This window comes from Anoplopoma fimbria, chromosome 3, assembly GCF_027596085.1.
Source record: "Anoplopoma fimbria isolate UVic2021 breed Golden Eagle Sablefish chromosome 3, Afim_UVic_2022, whole genome shotgun sequence".
NCBI lineage: Eukaryota > Metazoa > Chordata > Actinopteri > Perciformes > Anoplopomatidae > Anoplopoma > Anoplopoma fimbria.
The window spans coordinates 13,282,297-13,308,617 of record NC_072451.1 but is presented as its reverse complement, the minus strand read 5'-3'; the positions used below and the strand labels follow the sequence as shown (position 1 = coordinate 13,308,617).

Sequence of the window (26,321 nt, the reverse complement as noted above, 5' to 3'; positions counted from 1 at the left end):
GTGCCGATGTGAGCGTTCCGGGACAGAGGATGTCGCATGTGTACAGATTGTAAAGCCCTCTGAGGCAAATTTGTATTCGTGATTTGGGCTATACAAAATAATCTGAATTGTATTGAATCATAATCACCACCACCAGTGTCTGGACTCCAGGGGGATTGTGCTTAGCTGATCTTAGCGTTGGACCCCTCTGATATATGGCTTGGCCATGGAGTCCAATAGCCAAAGACTTTGTACTATTCATTCTTATGCATGTGTAAAAAATTATTGTTACATTTTATTGAAGTCTCTCCTAATTGAATTAACGGTAATGTTAACTTGGAGCATCAGATATGATGCAGACCCATAAAATTATATAATGTTAAGCTCAGTCCATATTTCACAACCAACATAAACACGACACTAGCAGTGTAACGCCAATATGGAGGAAGCAGTGACGTGATATTCACCTTTTGATGCCGTTGCGATATGTAACGTTAACGTTAAAGTGAATTACCTCTTGCTGAGTTGCTGTTTTCGAATGATGACAATAATTACACACTTGTTGTGTTGGCATTATTTTGACACAAACATTGGATAAATCAACACAACAGAGTGTGTATGTAATATAACACAATTAGTGGTGCACATGGGTTGAACATATGTAATGTTGTATAAAGTCTCTTAATGATGAACATGATCTATTGGATTTGGGACCCAAGGAAGATTAGCTGGTGCTAATGGGGATCCTTATAAATAAAATGGTCTAAATCAGACAAGGAGTCTGCTGTGAGTATAAAGAAAAATATTAACTTATTCTGTGGAAAAAACCTTTGCGTGAGTGTTGGTATTTAACATATACTCAGCTAAATTAAGTTAAAATGATTCAATCTTACTTCTTTCAGGTGACAGGAGAGGATGAGTAAATTGTCCAACATCGAGCTTAGAATGATCAGCTTGTGAATGATTGGAAAAGCTGCAACAGAACACATGTTTAGAATATATTACATTTTACATATTACATGTTTAGTGCAAAAGCATGAACAACAGAGATTTGAGAGGACTGATTTACTATTTGCATCTTCTTTTTGATCTTCTGCTTTTTTGAAAATCAGAAGATTCATCTATCTAGTTGTGCTCAAGCCACCAATGTTGATTTAAAAGACTCATCCAATGCATTACCTGTTACATACATAATACATAAGTATTAGATAAAACTTCCCTTGTTTATTCAAGGTATTGACTTTAACAATAATTTGAACACGGACTAAGACAGTATTGATATAGAAATTGTAATGATATTGTCTCTAATTTGACAAAAGTTACTTTAGGTCCATCCAGGGTAAATAGGATGAACATTTGTCACAAATTTCTAACAATATTGTCAGTTTTACTCAACTCCAATTATTGGACAGTCACTTAAAAAGAAGAGTTTGCACTCAAACGTACGAATAAAACCAAACTTTTATTTAAATATTAAAAACACCACTCAGTAAAATAATACAATATATAATATAACAATATAACAGCACCACACACAGCCTTAAAATGGCAGTAACATTATAAAGTAGTTTCAACAGAAACCGAACAATAAAATAATCATATGAAAACATAAAAAACAACTATAGATAGATAGATAGATAGATAGATAGATAGATAGATAGATAGATAGATAGATAGAAGTTATAAGAAAACATAAAACAACTATATACATAAACAAACATGCCTCTGGTCAGGGGTGGGGCAACGAACAGTTATTTTCTATTTTGAATGTTCTTCAACCACTGCTCCTTGGGAACAGTCTCTACAGAGGGGCAGTAAATTTCCCCCTTGTACTGACTGTGCCTAGTCTCGGCCATCCTGAACTGCCTGCAGTTCTTGCACGTGTTGTGCAATACTCTGCGGGTCAATTTACGGCGGGTAGGAGCACGCGGGGGAGAGGAGCGGTTGAAACCCAGGGCCTGTGGAGCAGAGACCAGAACAGGCACCTTGGAGGGAAAGGGAGCAAGCCTCAGATAAGGGCCAGGGGGTGGAGCAGGGAACGAGTGCTGTGGCATCACCAGCTGTAGTCTCATTGGTGGAGCAGGGAAAGGCTGCAGGGGCCTCAACCGGGGAGGACCCGAGGATGGTGCAGCTAAAAGCTGCTGAGGAGGGGCCAAGGCTGGAGCAGGTAAGAGCTGCCGCTGAGGAAGCAGCTCTGAACTCTTTCTCCTCAGCTTAACCTGGCCGACGGTGCTGCTGGGCAGGTGGTACTGGTGGGCTGGGGCCAGCAAGATGGGTGCTGATGCTGGCGGCACATTAGGGGAGACAGGCTGAGCTGTCACGGACATGCGGCTAGGCAGCACATACCCCTGCATGACCGTGGTATTGTCCTGCCTCTTCACCCTCCTGTTGTGCCACTGCACCAGGGTGGTGTGGCCTACTTCCACCAGCTGCATAATTGTCCCATTGTCCAGAATGCGCTGCCTTATGTGCCTGTAGTCTCCCAGGATAAGATCCCATCTGGACACTGTGCCAGTCCCCTTTTTCCTGGGAGAGCGGTGGATCTCACAGAGGCGTATGAAAATTGCCTCTACTAATCGGCAGCAGTCTGGCCACTGGGCAGATGGGCCAGTGGTGGTAAGAGCATGCCTCTTCACGCTTTCCACCCCTGGAGTGACGTCCTGCTTTTTCTTGGGGGACCTGAAGCGCCCTGTGTCCAGCCTGCTCTGGTGTCTGGCAGCGAACACCACCCTCTGCTTGTCAAAATCCCCCTGGTTCTGCCACAGAGCAACAATGTTGCTAGCCTATGCAGAAAGAGAACACAAAAAAGCACATCAAAATCCCAAATCTAAGCGTGTGAGTATGTATAACATGGCACAGAGGGGAAATAACAATACCATAAATGTTTCTCACCGTCTGGTTGCTCAGGGCCATGGAGGGCAGGTTCCTCAGCTCCACCAGACACTGTGCCAAGCTGTCAACTCTGTCCATACCTGGCATGCAAGAGTGATCCACAGCCTGAACAAAAAAAAGACAGATTAGCCAAAATATTTGAGGACAGTATAATGGGACAAAACATTGATACATTGATTTTATTTCCTTACACAAAATTCTGTATTTATATACCCCAGACTCCTCACAAGACCTGAGGAGACAACTGGCGGCGGCATGGTGGAATCAGCCTGGCAGGACGCAGCAGCAGGCTGGGAGGAGGCGGCAGCAGGCTGGGAGGAGGCGGCAGCAGGCTGGGAGGAGGCAGCAGGCCGGGAGGAGGCGGCAGGCTGGGAAATAGCAGGTGTATTGGACAGAACCGCAAGCTGGGAGAACAGGGAGGACGCAACAGGGTGGGAGATTGCAGCAAGGTGGGAGAGCAGAGAGCAGACTGAAGCCAAGGAGGAAGCAGCATCTTGGGAGGGGGCTGCAGGCTGAGAGGAGGTAGAAGGTGCAGCCTGGGAAGAGGCTGCAGGCTGAGAGGAGGCTGCAGGAAGGGAAGTCAACCAGGAGACTTGGCTCTGCGTTCTCCTGGAAGCCCTTGTCTTCTTCTTCTTCTTCTTCTTCCTCTCCCTCATCCACATCCTCCAACATTTCATCTGTCTCCTCTGAGTCTGGAAATGCTTTTAGGGGCTGTCCAGTCTGACTCAGCAAATAAGTCAACCCCAAGCACCTATGAAAAAGAGCAGAAAGAAACACACACACACAAACATCATTAGTTGTAGTCAGAGCATTATGTATACATACCTTGAAATCAGACTTGTATCATGTTATGTGTGAATGGTTGGCTTTGGCAATGGAAATAATTCAGTTAGTACTACGAAAACCGACTAACTGATACCGATATTAATGAGACATACCAGTGTATTCGGCAGGTGGCCTGAAGTTTGGCACAAATGCCTGGCCAAACACCTTCAGGGTGTAACGGTTGACACAGTGTGTCAAGCCCCCCGATCCTGGTTCCACCTGTTCAGGCCTTCCAGGAGGTACAGCTGGAAATTAAGTGCATTAGCACTTGTTCCTGTAAAAAAAATAAGGAAAAAAACTCTACAAGTTATTTAAAATATAAAACATAAAGGAGACACTAACCTGGAATGAACCTGTTCAGGTGGCAGTGGAAGGATTCCAGGGATGTGGACCCTCTGGCACAGCGGTACCTCGTCAGTAGGACTCCCCCTTGGTGGTGGTGCCTACCGTTGTGTAAAGGCGGACGCCAGGTAGGTCCTGGATGCACTTGACATGGCGTTTCTGCACACGCCAGATGTGCTCCATCCTAACCTGGTCTAGCAGTGGCACCCCCATGAGGTCTCTCCCATCCCTCCCAACAACAGCGTTAGTGTACAGGAGAATATGTATAACATACATGGCTATGTATTAAATCATACTATTTATTACCTTTTTGGTTGAGTCCAACTTTAAGATGGACCCAAATGTGGAGGTGATGCTGGCCTTGATGTGGTCAAGGCGAGTGAGGATGTCCCTGCCGTAAACGGACAGCAGCCAGCAACTGGTGGGGATGTCCATGGGGTCGGGGGGCTTCTGGCAGACCACTGGGAAAAGGCTGGGCCAGTCCACAAATTCAGCACACACCACAGAATAGAGTCCCAAGCGGTTCAGCCATTCCTCCTCATGGTTCTCCTTGAGCTGCTTCACCAGCCGTGCTGGACGGTTGCCGAGAGTCCGGTCCCGAAGCAGCCGAATGACACGGATGTCACAAGCATACCTGAAATGCACATTGCATTTATTTGTTTGTTTACTTAAAACAGGGACATAGTAATAATATGCACCTGTGTTCAAGCAATAACAAATGCATTTGAGAAACTATACTAAAAATGAGATTAGTTACATAGTTTGAAAACTGCTTTACTCACTTGCGGGTCAGGATCATCCGGAACTCCCTCTGATGCGGCAGGTCCAGCTGGTTCCGGACAGTCTGACTGGTAGAGTGTAACGGATGGTGTGTGGACCCAAGTGCAGTACGAACAGGAGACAGAGTAAAGTTCTGGAGCTTTATTCAAAGCGGAACAAACAGCAGACAGACAGGCAGGAGATAACTCACGGGGTATATTCCACTCGAGCGAGCGCTGATCCGTCAGCGGAGCAGGCAGACAAAAACCAAGAGGAGCGAAGGCTAATCTCGTGGTCGGGGACAGAAGGCTGAGTCAGACTCGGGAGCCTCTTGAGTGTCTCTGGCAGGGGTCTTTCTCCTGGAGGGCTGGTCCGGGTGCTGTCGATGGAAAGCAACAATGAGTCAAGGATCACAGATGTGACGAGCTGGAACCCACAACCTCTCCTCAGGACCGTATCCCTCCCAGTCCACCAGGTATTGGATACCATGACCCCAGCGACGAGAGCGAAGCAGGCGATGGACGGCGTAGACAGGTCCTCCTTCGATGAGGCGAGGAGGCGGTGGAGGAGGAGCCGCCGGCATCAAGGGGCTCTCCCTGACTGGTTTCACCCTGGAGACGTGGAACGTGGGATGGATGCGCATGGACCTGGGGAGCTTGAGCCTTACTGCCGCTGGGTTGATGACTTTCTCGACCTGGAAAGGGACCGATGAACCTTGGCCCCAGCTTCTTGGATTCTACCCGCAGTGGTAGGTCCCGGGTCGACAGCCACACCTTATCCCCCACTTGGTAAATGGGAGCTGGAGTGCTGTGTCGGTTGGCAGCATTCGAGTAGCGGTCGGCGGACCGAAGCAGGGCTGTTTGGGCTTTTGTCCAGGTCTGACGGCAGCAGCGGATGAAGGTCTGGACTGAGGGGCAGGAAACCTCCTTCTCCAGTGCGGGGAACAGAGGAGGTTGGAAGCCATAGGCGCACTGAAAAGGAGACAGGCCAGTGGCGGAGCTGGTCAGGGTGTTGTGCGCTGTTACGGGGAAACACTTCACCATCACATAATTAAAGGGACAACAACAGAATTGAGTTTTAAAGCAAAATGCAATTTATTTAGCAAAGCAAACAAACAAACAAGGAGTAACGAATGTCTAGGGTATATGTTTAAGTGCGAGATAGAGGTTGTGGGTGAGTGGATGCAGTGAATGCGTCTGTATGTTAGAAATGAGACTATAGCTAATAAGAGTGAGGATGAGGGGAAAGAGTTAAAGACAAAGAACAAAGCAACGTGCCCAAGTGAAAGAATACCATAATAGTGCCTGCAACAACCGAAAAGAGTGCCTCCTGAGAGAGAGACCTAACCTGCTTATATACCCCGCCCATTAACCCAGGTGTGATCAATAATGTGATTATGATCACCTTACCCAAGTAGTAGCCCTGTAGTGGCATCAAAGAGCCTTAAGGGGGTGCAGGGGGTCGTCACACCTCCCCCACTAAAAAGAGGTTTGTCTAAACCTCAAATAACCAAACAAAATATAAAGACCAATAAAGAGGTCAAACCCACAACACTGTCTCTTCCTAGATCCTGGGCCCTAGGACTAGGAAAAACAGTGAAACCCCGGAACTCGACAGTCACAAGGTAGAGATAGAAGAAAAACAAAAAAAGTAATTTCAACAACGGGACAACGCATCTGCCACAATGTTGTCTTTGCCCCTGATGTGTTGGATTTTCAGCGGGTATTGCTGTAGAATTAAGCTCCAGCGCATAATGCGTTGATTCTGGTTCCGCATACGATCAATGAACACCAGCGGGTTGTGGTCAGTAAAAACGTCTATTGGACTCGGAGATGAGCCCAAGTAGACCTCAAAATGTTGAACAGCAAGAATTAAAGCAAGTGCTTCTCTCTCCACTGTGGAGTAGACTTGCTGATGACGATTAAACTTTTTAGAAAAATATCCTACGGGGTGCTCTACACCATCGGATCCCAACTGTAATAAAACTGCACCAGCGCCACTCCCACTGGCATCAACAGCTACACTGAAAGGACAGTCAAAGTTTGGGGCAGACAGCACAGGGGAAGAAGCAAGCAAAAGCTTAACATTCTCAAAAGCTTCCTGACATTTCCTCGACCAATCAAATTGTACTTTAGGGCTAAGGAGGTTTGTCAAAGGTGTAACAACAGAAGAAAAGTTTTTACAAAAGGCCCTGTAGTAACCTGCCATACCAAGAAACCTCCGGAGCTCCCGGCGCGTTTCAGGTATAGTAAAGTTACATATGGCTTCAATCTTAGCTCCTACAGGCCGAACTTGTCCTCCACCAACTATCTTACCAAGATAGGTAACACTAGCCTTACCGAACTCACACTTGGCAAGGTTTACTGTAAGGTTAGCGGCAGCAAGACGAGTAAAGAGTTCGTTGATCTGGTCTAAATGATGAGTCCAGCTGGTACTATACAGGACCACATCATCTATGTACGCATCACAACCCCGCATACCTGCCAAGACCCGGTTAACGAGCCTCTGGAAAGTGGCGGGAGCATTTCTGACCCCAAATGGCATGACGTGGTACTGCAGGAAATTATCAGACGTAACAAACGCAGATAACTCCTTAGCCCTGGATGTTAAAGGGACCTGCCAGTACCCTTTAAGAAGGTCAAATTTGCTCACAAATTTGGCTGAGCCAACTCGGTCTATACAATCATCACATCGGGGTAATGGATAGCAGTCTGGCTTTGTAACTGAATTGAGTCTCCTATAGTCAGTGCAGAAACGAAAAGTGCCATCCGGCTTGTTCACTAACAAACAGGGTGAACTGCACTAAAACTAGGTTCAGCCAGATTATGGGCTAACAAATAGTCCACTTCTTTCTGTAATAATTCCTTCTTTCTAGGATTAACACGATAGGCGTGTTGTTTTATTGGCGAAGCCCCCAACGTCAATATCATGCTCAATCACAGATGTACGGGTAGGAACATCAGGGAAAAGAGCAGGAAAAGATTCAACCAAACCAATGATATCTGCTTTCTCCACATCATTCAGATGGGAAAGATGTGAAGGTAATTCTGCCAGGAACTCAGAATTTCGCAGGCGACCCTCTACGATCGCCTGTGATGGAGCTCTCACACCCTCACTGGACTCCTCACTGACAGAATCAAGACTTTCAGAACTGTTATCCCCTGAGGAAAACACATGGTCTGGGTCACTAGAGACCCCTAGAGGCGTGGTAGCAATTAACCCAACGGGTGCAACTGACAAAGAAGAAAAGTAAGGTTTCAAAAGATTAATATGGCAAACCTGCACCTTTTTCCTCCGATCTGGCGTACTAAGAACATAATTGTGATCATTGAAACATTTCACAATTTCGTACGGGCCACTGAATTTAGCCTGAAAGGGACTACCAAAAGCGGCAACAAAGCTAAAACCTTATCCCCAAGGTTAAAACTACGGTGTTTCGCCCTGCGGTTGTAAAGACGTTGCATCTTAGACTGAGCTTTACCCAGTTTACGTCCAGCAGCGGCTCTAGCTTCATACAAACGATAGCGGAATCCGCTTACATAGTCCAACACGTTAACAGGTGCCTCAGCAGTGCACCACTCATCAGCTAAAACAGCGGTTGGCCCTCTCACAGCATGTCCAAATACCAGTTCATTAGGGCTGAAGCCCGTGCTCTCCTGAACAACCTCCCTAATTGCTAGGAGTAGCCAAGGGAGACCCTCTTCCCAATCAGACCCAAGTTCTACACAATAAGATCTTAAGAGAGACTTGAGCGTCTGATGAAAACGTTGGAGAGCACCCTGACTCTGCGGATGGTATGCACTGGAGATATTATGTTTCGCTTTAAGTTGGCGTAATGCCCTAGTAAACTGCTTTGACATGAAATTAGACCCTCGGTCACTTTGAAGGACTTTTGGAATCCCAAAAGTGGACATGAAATTAGTAAGAGCCTTCAACACAGACTTAGTCGTAATTGACCTAAGTGGATACGCTGCAGGGTAGCGTGTAGATTGACACATCACTGTCAACAGGTAAAGATGTCCAGCCTTAGAGCGAGGCAATGGACCAACACAATCAATTATGAGGTGTTCAAAAGGATTAGACACCGCAGGGATGGGCTGCAATGGGGCGACAGGAATCTTTTGGTTAGGTTTTCCGGTCAGTTGGCACACATGACATGCTTTTACATATGAGGAAACATCCTTTCTTAACTTAGGCCAAAAAAAACGACGCACAATCCTGTCATACGTTTTCCGCACCCCAGTGTGTCCAGCTACCTCATTGTGAGCTAGGTCTAGCACAGCTTTCCTGAACTTACAAGGAACAACTACCTGTACAAAGGAGTTGGAAAAAGTCTCTTGTTGGAACACATATTTTCTACACAACAAGCCATCCTGTACATAGTAGGAGGACTCATCCTCCGGTTTCTGATGAGATGCCAAAACAAAGAGAGATTTGAGAGAAGAGTCAACCAACTGTTCTCTTATCAAATCTTCACGTGAAACTTTGAACAAATCAGGCAAAGAACAGCGCTCAAGCTCACTCGAAGTCAAAATGGTGACTGCGGACTCACCATTAATCACTCCTAAGGGAGGGACCACTTTTACAGACTCAATCTCTTCATCAGAGTCATCACCACCTCCAGTAGAGTCGTCAGAGTTAGCAGTGGTAGTCTCTAGCTCCCCTACAGGTGACTGTGAGGAAGTACTACCTGCAACCTCAGGTTTAGTAAGAAAAGTGTCCTCTAGAGAAACCAAATCAGAAGCAAGGCCACGTTTCAGCATGGCACGAGTGACCGCACAGCTAGGAAACACATCAGGATGCCGCCGTGAGCACTGATCAGGCCTTGGTGGTACTTCAGGCACAAAATCAGCAACAACAGGTGGTGAGACGGCCTCGGTGTTACCCCAAACCTTCCCACCAGCCAGGTCATTGCCCAAGATAAATGAAATACCTGGTACAGGGAGAGATTGTCGAACTCCCACCACCACATCACCTCCTTTAAATTTTTCTCCTGCGCGGTTATCAGTAATTCATACTGTGTAGCCAATTCACAGAGTTGCAGTTTGGTAAGGCCAGACAACAACTCCTCTGATGGACTAGCAATAAAAGCTTCAGGGGATGCCATCTTAACCCAGTTAACATCCAATTCACAACACAAGACAATTATTCAACCCTGCTCAAAAACCTGTAGCTTTGTGCTAAGCCACCTATTAATTAATGGGCGCTACAGTAACACAGGCTACCTTCAATTTCCAATGACCAAAAACAGCAGAGGGGTACACAATTAAACCAACAAAAATGAGGCACAAAGTAACAAAATACTTGCACAGACTACTAGTGTTCTTCACACACAATGGGCAACATGTGCTAGTTCAAACAAACTCACTCCAACCTAAGCTGGTTCCAAAATGGCCAAGTTACTATTAACAAACAAAGCAACGGAGGCAACACCTCCACAACACAATAGCTTTGAATGTCCGATGCGTTCGCATGCACAGCCTAAAAATAGCATATAGGCTACGCAAACCCAAACAATGCGGTACTCCGCTACAAGTTAAACAACTTGCACAGTGAACGCTAACAGTAGCAAACTAATTTATAGTCTAACAAAAACAAACACTAACCACATCCGCAAGCCACTAACCAAAATACTCCCATGCATCCAGGTGAAATCATCCATTGATTGTCGGCGCTAATTCCCACTGAAAAGTGTGTCTTCATACGCAGTCCACTGGCGCCCTGAATACCTAGCCCAAAGAAGCTAACTGTCCTGGCTAACTCTTCTGAGAAGTGCCGGCCTTGGGGCGACTGGTTAACGCTGAACTCGCTACAATGTTTTACCACTGTACGAAGCGTGCCCCTGACAGAAGTTAAAAACTTCGGACCAGGATTTTCTCAAAAATAACAAACTAAAACAATAAACAGTGCTCCGAAGGAAAGGCAAGCCCAGCTGGAGCACTCTTCCTTGCCAGAGACTGCACAAAACTATAGCCAACACAAACAATTGACGTTCTCACCTGAACTCACAAAAGTCTATGGATTCCGGATTTTTCACCGACAGGCTTCGCGGACGAGCAACCCAAAATTATGTTACGGGGAAACACTTCACCATCACATAATTAAAGGGACAACAACAGAATTGAGTTTTAAAGCAAAATGCAATTTATTTAGCAAAGCAAACAAACAAACAAGGAGTAACGAATGTCTAGGGTATATGTTTAAGTGCGAGATAGAGGTTGTGGGTGAGTGGATGCAGTGAATGCGTCTGTATGTTAGAAATGAGACTATAGCTAATAAGAGTGAGGATGAGGGGAAAGAGTTAAAGACAAAGAACAAAGCAACGTGCCCAAGTGAAAGAATACCATAATAGTGCCTGCAACAACCGAAAAGAGTGCCTCCTGAGAGAGAGACCTAACCTGCTTATATACCCCGCCCATTAACCCAGGTGTGATCAATAATGTGATTATGATCACCTTACCCAAGTAGTAGCCCTGTAGTGGCATCAAAGAGCCTTAAGGGGGTGCAGGGGGTCGTCACAGCGCGTACTCCACCCACATCAGCTGGCTGGACCAGGAGGCAGGATTCCGGGAGACCAGACATCGGAGGGCGGTCTCCATCTCCTGGTTCTTCCTCTCTGTTTGGCCGTTGGACTGTGGATGGAACCCAGAGGACAGGCTTACGGTGGCCCCGAACAGTGTACAGAACTCCCTCCAGAGGATGGAGGTGAACTGGGGACCCCGGTCAGAGACGATGTCGACCGGAATCCCATGTAGGCGGAAGACGTGGATGGAGATGAGTTCGGCTGTCTCTTTGGCAGACGGGAGTTTAGGCAGAGGGATGAAGTGGGCCATTTTGCTGAACCGGTCAACCACCATCAGGATGGCGGTGTTGCCTTCGGATGTGGGCAACCCGGTGACGAAGTCCAGGGAGATGTGTGACCAAGGACGATGGGGTACTGGAAGAGGACGCAGGAGATCAGCCAGAGCCTGGTGAGAGGGTTTGTGCTGGTTGCAGGTCGGGCAGGCATTGACGAACTCTCTGGTGTCCTCGGGGAGTGAGGACCACCAGAAGCGCTGTCGCAGGACGTCTTGGGTTCGCTGGATGCCAGGATGGCAGGTAAGTTTAGAGGAGTGGGCCCATTGGAGAACGTCGGACCGAAGAGCTTGAGGGACGAACAGGCGGTTCTGAGGACAGGCGCTGGGACCGGGTTGATCCTCAGTCGCGGCTCTCATGGATTCCTCGATCTCCCAGGTGAGGACCGCGACTTGGCAGGAGTCCGGAAGGATGGAGAGATGACTGAGAGGAACTGGCGGGAGAGCGTTGGGCTTGATGTTGCGGGAACCGGGACGATAAGGAAGGGTGAAGTGGAACCTCGTAAAGAAGAGGGACCACCTGGCCTGTCGGGAGTTGAGGATGTACTCCAGGTTTTTATGGTCAGTCCATACCAGGAATGGTAGCTTGGTCCCCTCCAGCCAATGGCGCCACTCCTCCAGGGCTAGCTTTACTGCTAGTAATTCCCGATTCCCAATGTTATAGTTTCTCTCGGCAGGGGAAAGCCGACGGGAGAAAAAGGCGCAGGGATGCAGTTTTTGGTCGGCGGCCGAGCGCTGGGACAGAACGCCCCTGACTCCCACGTCGGAGGTATCCACCTCCACCACAAACTGTCAATCCGGATCGGGGACTTGGAGGATGGGTGCTGAGGTGAACCTGGTTTTGAGGGTCTGAAAAGCTTCTTCGGTGCAGGATTCCAGTGGAAAGGGATCTTGGAGGATGTGAGGGCGGTGAGAGGAGAGGCGACCGAGCTGTAGCTCCGGATGAACCTCCGGTAAAAGTTGGCAAACCCCAGAAAGCGTTGCAGTTGTTTGCGGGATTCAGGAGCAGACCAGGACGTGACGGCCGCGACTTTTGCGGGGGTCCATCTTGATGTTTCTGCCCGATACAATGTAACCCAGGAAGGAAACGGTGGTCACATGGAACTCGCATTTCTCAGCCTTAACATACAGGGAGTTCTCCAGAAGACGTTGCAGGACAGACTGGACGTGGTGTATATGTTCCTCCTTGGTCTTGGAAAATATGAGGATGTCGTCCAGATAAACAGACACATGTCGTCCCGGAGAATGTCATTAACCAAGGTCTGGAAAACGGAGGGCATTACAAGAAGGGCATTACAAGTTATTCGTAATGCCCCTTCGGGGTATTGAAGGCTGTCTTCCACTCGTCTCCCTCTCGGATCCGAACCAGGTGATAGGCGTTGCGGAGGTCGAGTTTTGAGAAGATGGTGGCGCCTTGGAGGAGCTCAAATGCAGTAGTGATTAGAGGCAATGGGTAACGGTTCTTGACGGTGATCTCGTTCAAACCCTGGTAGTCGATGCAGGGTCTGAGGGTCTTGTCCTTCTTACCCATGAAGAAAAACCCTGCCCCCGCAGGAGATGACGAGGGGCGTATGAGACCAGCCGCGAGAGAGTCATTAATGTATTTATCCATTGCCTCCCTTTCAGGCGCAGACAGGGAGAATAAACGACCTCTGGGTGGAAAAGTACCCAGATGGAGGTCGATGGTGCAGTCATATGGACGGTGAGGAGGCAGAGACATAGCCTTGGATTTATTGAATGCCTCCTTGAAGTCGTGGAGTTGACAGGAACTGGAAACTGAGGTGCGGCGGCTTGTTTCAGGTAGACAAGATGGCAGGAAGGACTCCAGCCTTGGAAAGCCCCCGTAGCCCAGTCAATGTGGGGGTTGTGTCGACGTAACCGAGGATACCCCAGGATGAGGGGAGTCCGGGGGGATGGCAGGATGTGGAAGGAGATGGTCTCGTGATGATTGCCGGATAGAAGCATGTGTACTGGGGTGGTCTGGTGCGTCGAGAGCACTGGCAGGAACAGAGCGAGGAAGAGGGATCAGGTCAATCCCCAGCTGCCGAGCGAGTCCCTCGTCCATGATGGATGCGTCAGCTCCTGAGTCCAAAAATGTGGAGATTGTCTGGGAACCCTCGGGTAGGAGTAACTTGGCGTGGAAAAGGGGTCTCTGGCAGAAGGAGGGTCGGGAAACTGCTCGGTTCACCAGTACCTCCTTAACTACTGGCGAGCCCAAGCTTTTACCAGGCAGTTGGAGACCAAATGGCCAGCCTGGCCACAGTACATGCAGAGGTTGTTCTGTCGGCGTCGATCACGCTCCTCAGTGGAGAGTCTGGTGCGTCCCACTTGCATGGGGTCGGTCTCTCGATGAGGTGGAATGGTCGGCGGATGATGCTGGGTTGTGGCGTGCATAACGTTGGGGAATCAATCGTGGCTGGAACGATCGTGGCTGGAACGACCCTGGCGTCTCACCAACCACCGGGCCTGGATGCGGCGGTCCAGTCGAGAGGTCACCTCGATCAGACCGTCCAAAGAGGAGCAGGAAGAGGTGTGACTGTGACATAGAGAGATAGAGACACAGTGCACCTGAGCGTCTCCGTCACCATCAGGTAGTACCTGTCAATGAACCTTTCTCGACCTCTTGTGGACACCATAGCCCGTCAGCTGCTTCCCACAATCTGGGCAGAACACCCTCACCTTCCACAGGTGGTAGGGCATCCACACCATCAGCCGATGGTTGAAAAAGTGGTCGGGTGTTGGTATCTGGTGGTAGATGAGGGGAACTGCGGCCAGCTTCAAATCTGGCCGCAGTTTGCCGGAGTGAAAGAGGGTGTTGGCAATCCACCTCTGGTCCTGAACAGGGAGGGTCTTTCTCATTTCACCAGGCAACCAGAATGAAGCTGCAGGCCCAGCAGCGGCTGGCTGAACTCTTCCAAGCTCCCCCTGTTTGGAAGACAACAACAAATAAGAGTTAAGTTTATTGCATAAATGAAGGTCACACTAAATATGACTTACAATAAACCCAGACCAATAAATGAACACAGGACTCACAGCGTCTACAACAGCAATGCTGGTGTTTCCAGCAGAGCTTGGGGTCCTCACAGAGGATGGAGCAGAGCTTGGGGTCCTAACAGGGGATGGAGAAGTGCTTGGGGTCCTCACAGGGGATGGAGCAGGAGGAGGAGCAAGGGTGGGGGTCCTCTCGGAGGATGTAAAGAGAGTCCTCACAAAGGATGGAGCGGGACTGGGGGTCCTCACAGAGGATGTAGATGTACATGTTTTGCGATACTTTACTAAAGTACATACCACTTCTTCTGCCTTGGGGCCGGTCTATTGCCTCCTCCAGAAGGCCAAACCCCAGAGCTGGCAAACGCCCTCAGCCTTGCCACCCACTCTCCATCGCTCATGGCCTTGTGGCTCTTTGGTTTAGTGCTCATCTAAAGATAACATGGAAAGAATAACAATAGCTTATTCTACATACCTGTAAACATGGTGTGCTGAGCAAGTGCATATTATGAGTAAAGTGACACAGCAACTGTAGTTAAGCAATCTACATTGTTAACATGTTCATGCCAGTTATGTATACATGGTAATAACACATGTAACCATATCAATACATATATATGGATACACATTATTCACATTTATAGTGTGTAATTACACTTTATCTATGTCTATAGCAAATCTGTATCTGTCTTTAAATAAAAACAATACACTGTAGCACATTACCAAACACTCATGTAATGCTATCATTTTGTACCGTGCAATTATCCTTTAAAAAAATACGTATTTATATCATGTCGACATATTTTCTTTATAAGTCAGTATAATTTACCTTGGTCGCGTAACGTTGTTGCCACAGCTGCTCAGATGTCTTGAACACTACGGACTGAAACACCGTTTCTTAAACAAAGGCACTATAATAATTGTAATTGTCAATATAACAGTAATAATTGTCAATACTTTTGTGTGTTTCGACTGTTTTTGTACGTGTCCGTTCCCCGTCCCTAATGTTTTGCAAGTTACGTTATTACACGTAGCGCCGGTATCGCTAGCGTTGGTCGGCTCGAATTACTGTGTGTACAGTAATGTGACACACCGCAGGCACAAAGCGATAACGACGCTGTGTGTCGGCTCGAATTACAAAGTTCATGACTAAGCTTGAATTAAAAAGTTCATGACTAAGCTTGAATGACAAAGTTCACGACTATTGAAGAGGAGAATAAACATATAATGTATCGGACTAACTGGCAGGCCGTTTCCATAATGTTATTATAGAAATTATTATTATTTATTTGTTATATCTGGTGACTTTAATCATGCCCTTCCGTCCTACACCCTGCCAACATTCACCTATTATGTCACATGCCACACCAGACACAATAAAACACTGGCTCTGTTCCATGCCAACACCAAGGAAGCAGGGCAAAAACAACTACAGGATGAAAATGGAGGATCAGTTGCAGCAGAAAAACATCAATGGGGTCTGGAAGGACCTCAAGACAATGTCTGGCTACAAAGGACCCAACCCACAGCCTGTGGGGGACAGCATTTCCTGTCTGCTTTTACCTGAGACCTCTGGTCCAGCCGAACCCAAAATACCTCCTTTTTAAGCTTGACAGCCTCCTTCAAGGCTGCTGTCAACCAGTGGTTCTTGGATTGCAGCTAACACAGACATCAATAACCTCCTGACCATAGCTACTACAAGCAGGCCTTCGACAATGTCGGCTTTGAACATGGCCGACTTCAAATCTATGTCCACTGATTCTCCCAAGAGCAAAACACTCAAACGTCCCTGGGTGGGCTTGAACCACCAACCTTTCGGTTAACAGCCGAACGCGCTAACCAATTGCGCCACAGAGACTTCTGTCCCGTGTTTCGGAGCTGTTTGTTTTTTTCCTCAGAAATTGGCCAACATAGGCAATGTATAACATTATGCAACTTTAAAAAATAGTTGTTGAGTGGATACTTATCTTAATTGTTTGCTAAGTATACTTGGTGTATTATCAACAATCACTGCAAGCTGCTAGCAGGCTATTCGTCCTTATCCTCATCCATTCATCCAGTCAGCAACAAAAAGGCTGCAGACACAACACCCCAATGCCCTCCTTCTTATATCTGGTGACTTTAATCATGCCCTTCCGTCCAGAGACTTTTGTCCCATATCTCGGAGCTGTATCTCCTGATTCTCCCAAGAGCAAAACACTCTATCGTCCCTGGGTGGGTTTGCACCACCAACCTTTCGGTTAACAGCCGAACGCGCTAACCAATTGCGCCACAGAGACTTTTGTCCCATATCTCGGAGCTGTATTTTTTTTTTTTTATTATTTTTTTATTGGTCAAAATATGCAATGGATTACATTATGTAACTTTGAAAAAATAGTTGTTGAGTGCATACTTATCTTAATTGTTTGCTAAGTATACTTGGTGTATTATCAATACACCAAGGACGTCAAGACAATGTCTGGCTACAAGGGACCCAACCCACAGCCTGTGGGGGACAGTGTTTCCTGTCTGCTTTTACCTGAGACCTCTGGTCCAGCCGAACCCGAAAGACCTCCTTTTTAAGCTTGACAGCCTCCTTCAAGGCTGCTGTCAACCAGTGGTTCTTGGATTGCAGCTAACACAGACATCAATAACCTCCTGACCATAGCTACTACAAGCAGGCCTTCGACAATGTCGGCTTTGAACATGGCCGACTTCAAATCTATGTCCACTGATTCTCCCAAGAGCAAAACACTCTATCGTCCCTGGGTGGGCTTGAACCACCAACCTTTCGGTTAACAGCCGAACGCGCTAACCAATTGCGCCACAGAGACCTCTGTCCCATATGTCGGAGCTGTATTTTTTTTAAATTATTATTTATTTTTTATTGGTCAAAATATGCAATGGATTACATTATGTAACTTTTAAAAAATAGTTGTTGAGTGCATACTTATCTTAATTGTTTGCTAAGAATACTTGGTGTATTATCAACAATCACTGCAAGCTGCTAGCAGGCTATTCGTCCTTATCCTCATCCATTCATCCAGTCAGCAACAAAAAGGCTGCAGACACAACACCCCAATGCCCTCTGGTCCAGCCGAACCCAAAGGACCTCCTTTTTAAGCTTGACAGCCTCCTTCACGGCTGCTATCAACCAGTGGGGGCAGTGGTTCTGAGGTTGCAGCTAATACAGACACCAGATAACCTCCTGAACATAGCTACTACCAGCAGGCATTCGAGAATGGAGGGTTTGAACCTGGCCGACTTGAAATCTATGTCCCCTGATTCTCCCAAGAGCAAAATACTCTATCGTCCCTGGGTGGGCTTGAACCACCAACCTTTCGGTTAACAGCCGAACGCGCTAACCAATTGCGCCACAGAGACTTCTGTCCCGTGTCTCGGAGCTGTTTGTTTTTTTCCTCAGAAATTGGCCAACATAGGCAATGGATTACATTATGTAACTTTTAAAAAATAGTTGTTGAGTGCATACTTATCTTAATTGTTTGCTAAGTATACGTCAAGACAATGTCTGGCTACAAGGGACCCAACCCACAGCCTGTGGGGGACAGCGTTTCCTGTCTGCTTTTACCTGAGACCTCTGGTCCAGCCGAACCCAAAGGACCTCCTTTTTAAGCTTGACAGCCTCCTTCACGGCTGCTATCAACCAGTGGTGGCAGTGGTTCAGAGGTTGCAGCTAATACAGACACCAATAACCTCCTGAACATAGCTACTACCAGCAGGCATTCGACAATGGAGGGTTTGAACCTGGCCGACTTGAAATCTATGTCCCCTGATTCTCCCAAGAGCAAAATACTCCATCGTCCCTGGGTGGGCTTGAACCACCAACCTTTCGGTTAACAGCCGAACGCGCTAACCAATTGCGCCACAGAGACTTCTGTCCCGTGTCTCGGAGCTGTTTGTTTTTTTCCTCAGAAATTGGCCAACATAGGCAATGTATAACATTATGCAACTTTAAAAAATAGTTGTTGAGTGGATACTTATCTTAATTGTTTGCTAAGTATACTTGGTGTATTATCAACAATCACTGCAAGCTGCTAGCAGGCTATTCGTCCTTATCCTCATCCATTCATCCAGTCAGCAACAAAAAGGCTGCAGACACAACACCCCAATGCCCTCCTTCTTATATCTGGTGACTTTAATCATGCCCTTCCGTCCAGAGACTTTTGTCCCATATCTCGGAGCTGTATCTCCTGATTCTCCCAAGAGCAAAACACTCTATCGTCCCTGGGTGGGTTTGCACCACCAACCTTTCGGTTAACAGCCGAACGCGCTAACCAGTTGCGCCACAGAGACTTTTGTCCCATATCTCGGAGCTGTATTTATTTTTTTTTATTATTCTTTTTTTATTGGTCAAAATATGCAATGGATTACATTATGTAACTTTGAAAAAATAGTTGTTGAGTGCATACTTATCTTAATTGTTTGCTAAGTATACTTGGTGTATTATCAACAATCACTCAAGACAATGTCTGCTAGCAGGGACCCGTCCTTAGCCTCATCCATTCATCCAGTCAGCAACAAAAAGGCTGTCAGACACAAACCTGAGACCTCTGGTCCAGCCGAACCCAAAGGACCTCCTTTTTAAGCTTGACAGCCTCCTTCACGGCTGCTATCAACCAGTGGTGGCAGTGGTTCTGAGGTTGCAGCTAATACAGACACCAATAACCTCCTGAACATAGCTACTACCAGCAGGCATTCGACAATGGAGGGTTTGAACCTGGCCGACTTGAAATCTATGTCCCCTGATTCTCCCAAGAGCAAAATACTCTATCGTCCCTGGGTGGGCTTGAACCACCAACCTTTCGGTTAACAGCCGAACGCGCTAACCAATTGCGCCACAGAGACTTCTGTCCCGTATCTCGGAGCTGTTTTTTTTTTTTCCTCAGAAATTGGCCAACATAGGCAATGGATTACATTATGTAACTTTGAAAAAATAGTTGTTGAGTGCATACTTATCTTAATTGTTTGCTAAGTATACTTGGTGTATTATCAATACACCAAGGACGTCAAGACAATGTCTGGCTACAAGGGGACCCAACCAGCCTGTGGGGGACAGCGTTTCCTGTCTGCTTTTACCTGAGACCTCTGGTCCAGCCGAACCCAAAGGACCTCCTTTTTAAGCTTGACAGCCTCCTTCACAACTGCTGTCAACCAGTGGTGGCAGTCCTAGATTGCAGCTGTTCTTAGATTGCAGCTAAAACAGACACCAATAACCTCCTGACCATAGCTACTACCAGCAGGCATTCGACAATGGAGGGTTTGAACCTGGCCGACTTGAAATCTATCTCGCCTGATTCTCCCAAGAGCAAAACACTCTATCGTCCCTGGGTGGGCTTGAACCACCAACCTTTCGGTTAACAGCCGAACGCGCTAACCAGTTGCGCCACAGAGACTTCTGTCCCATATGTCGGAGCTGTATTTTTTTTTTTTGTTATTATTTTTTTATTGGTCAAAATATGCAATGGATTACATTATGTAACTTTGAAAAAATAGTTGTTGAGTGCATACTTATCTTAATTGTTTGCTAAGTATACGTCAAGACAATGTCTGGCTACAAGGGACCCAACCCACAGCCTGTGGGGGACAGCGTTTCCTGTCTGCTTTTACCTGAGACCTCTGGTCCAGCCGAACCCAAAGGACCTCCTTTTTAAGCTTGACAGCCTCCTTCACGGCTGCTATCAACCAGTGGTGGCAGTGGTTCTGTAGAGGTTGCAGCTAATACAGACACCAATAATCTCCTGAACATAGCTACTACCAGCAGGCATTCGACAATGGAGGGTTTGAACCTGGCCGACTTGAAATCTATGTCCCCTGATTCTCCCAAGAGCAAAATACTCCATCGTCCCTGGGTGGGCTTGAACCACCAACCTTTCGGTTAACAGCCGAACGCGCTAACCAATTGCGCCACAGAGACTTCTGTCCCGTGTCTCGGAGCTGTTTGTTTTTTTCCTCAGAAATTGGCCAACATAGGCAATGTATAACATTATGCAACTTTAAAAAATAGTTGTTGAGTGGATACTTATCTTAATTGTTTGCTAAGTATACTTGGTGTATTATCAACAATCACTGCAAGCTGCTAGCAGGCTATTCGTCCTTATCCTCATCCATTCATCCAGTCAGCAACAAAAAGGCTGCAGACACAACACCCCAATGCCCTCCTTCTTATATCTGGTGACTTTAATCATGCCCTTCCGTCCAGAGACTTTTGTCCCATATCTCGGAGCTGTATCTCCTGATTCTCCCAAGAGCAAAACACTCTATCGTCCCTGGGTGGGCTTGAACCACCAACCTTTCGGTTAACAGCCGAACGCGCTAACCAATTGCGCCACAGAGACTTTTGTCCCATATCTCGGAGCTGTATTTTTTTTTTTTTTTATTATTATTTTTTTATTGGTCAAAATATGCAATGGATTACATTATGTAACTTTTAAAAAATAGTTGTTGAGTGCATACTTATCTTAATTGTTTGCTAAGAATACTTGGTGTATTATCAACAATCACTGACCCAACCCAAGCTGTAGCAGGCAGTGTCCTTATTCTCATCATTCATCCACTCAGTAACAAAAAGGCTGCAGACACAACACCCCAATAACCTCCTTTCTTATATCTGGTGACTTTAATCATGCCCTTCCGTCCAGAGACTTTTGTCCCATATCTCGGAGCTGTATCTCCTGATTCTCCCAAGAGCAAAACACTCTATCGTCCCTGGGTGGGCTTGAACCACCAACCTTTCGGTTAACAGCCGAACGCGCTAACCAATTGCGCCACAGAGACTTCTGTCCCGTGTCTCGGAGCTGTTTGTTTTTTTCCTCAGAAATTGGCCAACATAGGCAATGGATTACATTATGTAACTTTTAAAAAATAGTTGTTGAGTGCATACTTATCTTAATTGTTTGCTAAGTATACTTGGTGTATTATCAATACACCAAGGACGTCAAGACAATGTCTGGCTACAAGGGACCCAACCCACAGCCTGTGGGGGACAGCGTTTCCTGTCTGCTTTTACCTGAGACCTCTGGTCCAGCCGAACCCAAAGGACCTCCTTTTTAAGCTTGACAGCCTCCTTCACAACTGCTGTCAACCAGTGGTGGCAGTGGTTCGTAGATTGCAGCTGTTCTTAGATTGCAGCTAAAACAGACACCAATAACCTCCTGACCATAGCTACTACCAGCAGGCATTCGACAATGGAGGGTTTGAACCTGGCCGACTTGAAATCTATGTCGCCTGATTCTCCCAAGAGCAAAACACTCTATCGTCCCTGGGTGGGCTTGAACCACCAACCTTTCGGTTAACAGCCGAACGCGCTAACCAGTTGCGCCACAGAGACTTCTGTCCCATATGTCGGAGCTGTATTTTTTTTTTTTATTATTATTTTTTTATTGGTCAAAATATGCAATGGATTACATTATGTAACTTTGAAAAAATAGTTGTTGAGTGCATACTTATCTTAATTGTTTGCTAAGTATACTTGGTGTATTATCAATACACCAAGGACGTCAAGACAATGTCTGGCTACAAGGGACCCAACCCACAGCCTGTGGGGGACAGCGTTTCCTGTCTGCTTTTACCTGAGACCTCTGGTCCAGCCGAACCCAAAGGACCTCCTTTTTAAGCTTGACAGCCTCCTTCACGGCTGCTATCAACCAGTGGTGGCAGTGGTTCAGAGGTTGCAGCTAATACAGACACCAATAATCTCCTGAACATAGCTACTACCAGCAGGCATTCGACAATGGAGGGTTTGAACCTGGCCGACTTGAAATCTATGTCCCCTGATTCTCCCAAGAGCAAAATACTCCATCGTCCCTGGGTGGGCTTGAACCACCAACCTTTCGGTTAACAGCCGAACGCGCTAACCAATTGCGCCACAGAGACTTCTGTCCCGTGTCTCGGAGCTGTTTTTTTTTTTCCTCAGAAATTGGCCAACATAGGCAATGGATTACATTATGTAACTTTAAAAAATAGTTGTTGAGTGGATACTTATCTTAATTGTTTGCTAAGTATACTTGGTGTATTATCAACAATTACTGCAAGCTGCTAGCAGGCTATTCGTCCTTATCCTCATCCATTCATCCAGTCAGCAACAAAAAGGCTGCAGACACAACACCCCAATGCCCTCCTTCTTATATCTGGTGACTTTAATCATGCCCTTCCGTCCAGAGACTTTTGTCCCATATCTCGGAGCTGTATCTCCTGATTCTCCCAAGAGCAAAACACTCTATCGTCCCTGGGTGGGCTTGAACCACCAACCTTTCGGTTAACAGCCGAACGCGCTAACCAATTGCGCCACAGAGACTTTTGTCCCATATCTCGGAGCTGTATTTTTTTTAAATTATTATTTATTTTTTATTGGTCAAAATATGCAATGGATTACATTATGTAACTTTTAAAAAATAGTTGTTGAGTGCATACTTATCTTAATTGTTTGCTAAGAATACTTGGTGTATTATCAACAATCACTGCAAGCTGCTAGCAGGGTCCTTAACTCATCCATTCATCCACTCAGTAACAAAAAGGCTGCAGACACAACACCCCAATAACCTCCTTCTTATATCTGGTGACTTTAATCATGCCCTTCCGTCCAGAGACTTTTGTCCCATATCTCGGAGCTGTATCTCCTGATTCTCCCAAGAGCAAAACACTCTATCGTCCCTGGGTGGGCTTGAACCACCAACCTTTCGGTTAACAGCCGAACGCGCTAACCAATTGCGCCACAGAGACTTTTGTCCCATATCTCGGAGCTGTATTTTTTTTTTTTTATTATTATTTTTTTATTGGTCAAAATATGCAATGGATTACATTATGTAACTTTTAAAAAATAGTTGTTGAGTGCATACTTATCTTAATTGTTTGCTAAGTATACTTGGTGTATTATCAATACACCAAGGACGTCAAGACAATGTCTGGCTACAAGGGACCCAACCCACAGCCTGTGGGGGACAGCGTTTCCTGTCTGCTTTTACCTGAGACCTCTGGTCCAGCCGAACCCAAAGGACCTCCTTTTTAAGCTTGACAGCCTCCTTCACAACTGCTGTCAACCAGTGGTGGCAGTGGTTCGTAGATTGCAGCTGTTCTCTGATTGCAGCTAAAACAGACACCAATAACCTCCTGACCATAGCTACTACCAGCAGGCATTCGACAATGGAGGGTTTGAACCTGGCCGACTTGAAATCTATGTATCTCCTGATTCTCCCAAGAGCAAAACACTCTATCGTCCCTGGGTGGGCTTGAACCACCAACCTTTCGGTTAACAGCCGAACGCGCTAACCAATTGCGCCACAGAGACTTCTGTCCCATATGTCGGAGCTGTTTTTTTTTTTTTATTATTATTTTTTTATTGGTCAAAATATGCAATGGATTACATTATGTAACTTTTAAAAAAATAGTTGTTGAGTGCATACTTATCTTAATTGTTTGCTATACTTGGTGTATTATCAATACACCAAGGACGTCAAGACAATGTCTGGCTACAAGGGACCCAACCCACAGCCTGTGGGGGACAGCGTTTCCTGTCTGCTTTTACCTGAGACCTCTGGTCCAGCCGAACCCAAAGGACCTCCTTTTTAAGCTTGACAGCCTCCTTCACGGCTGCTATCAACCAGTGGCAGCAGTGGTTCAGAGGTTGCAGCTAATACAGACACCAATAACCTCCTGAACATAGCTACTACCAGCAGGCATTCGACAATGGAGGGTTTGAACCTGGCCGACTTGAAATCTATGTCCCCTGATTCTCCCAAGAGCAAAATACTCTATCGTCCCTGGGTGGGCTTGAACCACCAACCTTTCGGTTAACAGCCGAACGCGCTAACCAATTGCGCCACAGAGACTTCTGTCCCGTGTCTCGGAGCTGTTTGTTTTTTTCCTCAGAAATTGGCCAACATAGGCATTGTATAACATTATGTAACTTTGAAAAAATAGTTGTTGAGTGCATACTTATCTTAATTGTTTGCTAAGTATACTTGGTGTATTATCAACAATCACTGCAAGCTGCTAGCAGGCTATTCGTCCTTATCCTCATCCATTCATCCAGTCAGCAACAAAAAGGCTGCAGACACAACACCCCAATGCCCTCCTTCTTATATCTGGTGACTTTAATCATGCCCTCCCGTCCAGAGACTTTTGTCCCATATCTCGGAGCTGTATCTCCTGATTCTCCCAAGAGCAAAACACTCTATCGTCCCTGGGTGGGCTTGAACCACCAACCTTTCGGTTAACAGCCGAACGCGCTAACCAATTGCGCCACAGAGACTTTTGTCCCATATGTCGGAGCTGTATTTTTTTTTTTTTTTTATTATTATTTTTTTATTGGTCAAAATATGCAATGGATTACATTATGTAACTTTAAAAAATAGTTGTTGAGTGCATACTTATCTTAATTGTTTGCTAAGTATACTTGGTGTATTATCAATACACCAAGGACGTCAAGACAATGTCTGGCTACAAGGGACCCAACCCACAGCCTGTGGGGGACAGTGTTTCCTGTCTGCTTTTACCTGAGACCTCTGGTCCAGCCGAACCCAAAGGACCTCCTTTTTAAGCTTGACAGCCTCCTTCAAGGCTGCTGTCAACCAGTGGTTCTTGGATTGCAGCTAACACAGACATCAATAACCTCCTGACCATAGCTACTACAAGCAGGCATTCGACAATGGAGGGTTTGAACATGGCCGACTTCAAATCTATGTCCCCTGATTCTCCCAAGAGCAAAACACTCTATCGTCCCTGGGTGGGCTTGAACCACCAACCTTTCGGTTAACAGCCGAACGCGCTAACCAATTGCGCCACAGAGACTTTTGTCCCATATCTCGGAGCTGTTTTTTTTTTCCTTATTATTTTTTTTTATTGGTCAAAATAGGCAATGGATTACATTATGTAACTTTTAAAAAATAGTTGTTGAGTGCATACTTATCTTAATTGTTTGCTAAGTATACTTGGTGTATTATCAATACACCAATCACTCAAGACAATGTCTGGCTACAAAAAGGGACCCAACCCACAGCCTAGTGTTTCCTGTCTGCTTTTCCTCATCCATTCATCCAGTCAGCAACAAAAAGGCTGCAGACTTGACAACACTCCCAATGCTGTCAACCATATGTTCTTGGATTGCAGCTAACACAGTGACTTTAATACACCAGCAGGCCTTCGACAATGTCTTTGAACAGAGACTTTTGTCCCATATCTAGCTGTATCTCCTGATTCTCCCAAGAGCAAAACACTCTATCGTCCCTGGGTGGGCTTGAACCACCAACCTTTCGGTTAACAGCCGAACGCGCTAACCAATTGCGCCACAGAGACTTCTGTCCCATATGTCGGAGCTGTATTTTTTTTTTTTTTTTTATTATTATTTTTTTATTGGTCAAAATATGCAATGGATTACATTATGTAACTTTTAAAAAATAGTTGTTGAGTGCATACTTATCTTAATTGTTTGCTAAGTATACTTGGTGTATTATCAATACACCAAGGACGTCAAGACAATGTCTGGCTACAAGGGACCCAACCCACAGCCTGTGGGGGACAGTGTTTCCTGTCTGCTTTTACCTGAGACCTCTGGTCCAGCCGAACCCAAAGGACCTCCTTTTTAAGCTTGACAGCCTCCTTCACGGCTGCTATCAACCAGTGGTGGCAGTGGTTCAGTAGATTGGATTGCAGCTAATACAGACACCAATAACCTCCTGAACATAGCTA

The 26,321-nt window shown here is 46.3% G+C and overlaps 20 non-coding genes across 20 annotated transcripts; all 20 read right to left on the bottom strand.

Moving 5' to 3' along the window:
• Positions 1 to 16,423: 16,423 nt before the first annotated feature.
• On the bottom strand, positions 16,424 to 16,497 carry trnan-guu (transfer RNA asparagine (anticodon GUU)). The gene has a single exon. It is a non-coding gene; the product is annotated as a tRNA-Asn (tRNA).
• A 347-nt stretch (positions 16,498 to 16,844) lies between these two features.
• trnan-guu (transfer RNA asparagine (anticodon GUU)) lies at positions 16,845 to 16,918 on the bottom strand. Its single transcript has one exon. It is a non-coding gene; the product is annotated as a tRNA-Asn (tRNA).
• A 460-nt stretch (positions 16,919 to 17,378) lies between these two features.
• trnan-guu (transfer RNA asparagine (anticodon GUU)) lies at positions 17,379 to 17,452 on the bottom strand. The gene has a single exon. It is a non-coding gene; the product is annotated as a tRNA-Asn (tRNA).
• A 476-nt stretch (positions 17,453 to 17,928) lies between these two features.
• trnan-guu (transfer RNA asparagine (anticodon GUU)) lies at positions 17,929 to 18,002 on the bottom strand. The gene has a single exon. It is a non-coding gene; the product is annotated as a tRNA-Asn (tRNA).
• A 435-nt stretch (positions 18,003 to 18,437) lies between these two features.
• On the bottom strand, positions 18,438 to 18,511 carry trnan-guu (transfer RNA asparagine (anticodon GUU)). The gene has a single exon. It is a non-coding gene; the product is annotated as a tRNA-Asn (tRNA).
• A 347-nt stretch (positions 18,512 to 18,858) lies between these two features.
• trnan-guu (transfer RNA asparagine (anticodon GUU)) lies at positions 18,859 to 18,932 on the bottom strand. Its single transcript has one exon. It is a non-coding gene; the product is annotated as a tRNA-Asn (tRNA).
• A 478-nt stretch (positions 18,933 to 19,410) lies between these two features.
• Positions 19,411 to 19,484, bottom strand: trnan-guu (transfer RNA asparagine (anticodon GUU)). Its single transcript has one exon. It is a non-coding gene; the product is annotated as a tRNA-Asn (tRNA).
• Positions 19,485 to 19,958: 474 nt separating this feature from the next.
• Positions 19,959 to 20,032, bottom strand: trnan-guu (transfer RNA asparagine (anticodon GUU)). Its single transcript has one exon. It is a non-coding gene; the product is annotated as a tRNA-Asn (tRNA).
• A 447-nt stretch (positions 20,033 to 20,479) lies between these two features.
• On the bottom strand, positions 20,480 to 20,553 carry trnan-guu (transfer RNA asparagine (anticodon GUU)). Its single transcript has one exon. It is a non-coding gene; the product is annotated as a tRNA-Asn (tRNA).
• A 347-nt stretch (positions 20,554 to 20,900) lies between these two features.
• trnan-guu (transfer RNA asparagine (anticodon GUU)) lies at positions 20,901 to 20,974 on the bottom strand. Its single transcript has one exon. It is a non-coding gene; the product is annotated as a tRNA-Asn (tRNA).
• A 365-nt stretch (positions 20,975 to 21,339) lies between these two features.
• On the bottom strand, positions 21,340 to 21,413 carry trnan-guu (transfer RNA asparagine (anticodon GUU)). The gene has a single exon. It is a non-coding gene; the product is annotated as a tRNA-Asn (tRNA).
• Positions 21,414 to 21,892: 479 nt separating this feature from the next.
• Positions 21,893 to 21,966, bottom strand: trnan-guu (transfer RNA asparagine (anticodon GUU)). Its single transcript has one exon. It is a non-coding gene; the product is annotated as a tRNA-Asn (tRNA).
• A 471-nt stretch (positions 21,967 to 22,437) lies between these two features.
• On the bottom strand, positions 22,438 to 22,511 carry trnan-guu (transfer RNA asparagine (anticodon GUU)). Its single transcript has one exon. It is a non-coding gene; the product is annotated as a tRNA-Asn (tRNA).
• A 347-nt stretch (positions 22,512 to 22,858) lies between these two features.
• trnan-guu (transfer RNA asparagine (anticodon GUU)) lies at positions 22,859 to 22,932 on the bottom strand. The gene has a single exon. It is a non-coding gene; the product is annotated as a tRNA-Asn (tRNA).
• A 351-nt stretch (positions 22,933 to 23,283) lies between these two features.
• On the bottom strand, positions 23,284 to 23,357 carry trnan-guu (transfer RNA asparagine (anticodon GUU)). The gene has a single exon. It is a non-coding gene; the product is annotated as a tRNA-Asn (tRNA).
• A 491-nt stretch (positions 23,358 to 23,848) lies between these two features.
• trnan-guu (transfer RNA asparagine (anticodon GUU)) lies at positions 23,849 to 23,922 on the bottom strand. The gene has a single exon. It is a non-coding gene; the product is annotated as a tRNA-Asn (tRNA).
• A 467-nt stretch (positions 23,923 to 24,389) lies between these two features.
• Positions 24,390 to 24,463, bottom strand: trnan-guu (transfer RNA asparagine (anticodon GUU)). The gene has a single exon. It is a non-coding gene; the product is annotated as a tRNA-Asn (tRNA).
• A 348-nt stretch (positions 24,464 to 24,811) lies between these two features.
• Positions 24,812 to 24,885, bottom strand: trnan-guu (transfer RNA asparagine (anticodon GUU)). The gene has a single exon. It is a non-coding gene; the product is annotated as a tRNA-Asn (tRNA).
• Positions 24,886 to 25,350: 465 nt separating this feature from the next.
• trnan-guu (transfer RNA asparagine (anticodon GUU)) lies at positions 25,351 to 25,424 on the bottom strand. Its single transcript has one exon. It is a non-coding gene; the product is annotated as a tRNA-Asn (tRNA).
• Positions 25,425 to 25,854: 430 nt separating this feature from the next.
• Positions 25,855 to 25,928, bottom strand: trnan-guu (transfer RNA asparagine (anticodon GUU)). Its single transcript has one exon. It is a non-coding gene; the product is annotated as a tRNA-Asn (tRNA).
• Positions 25,929 to 26,321: the final 393 nt, after the last annotated feature.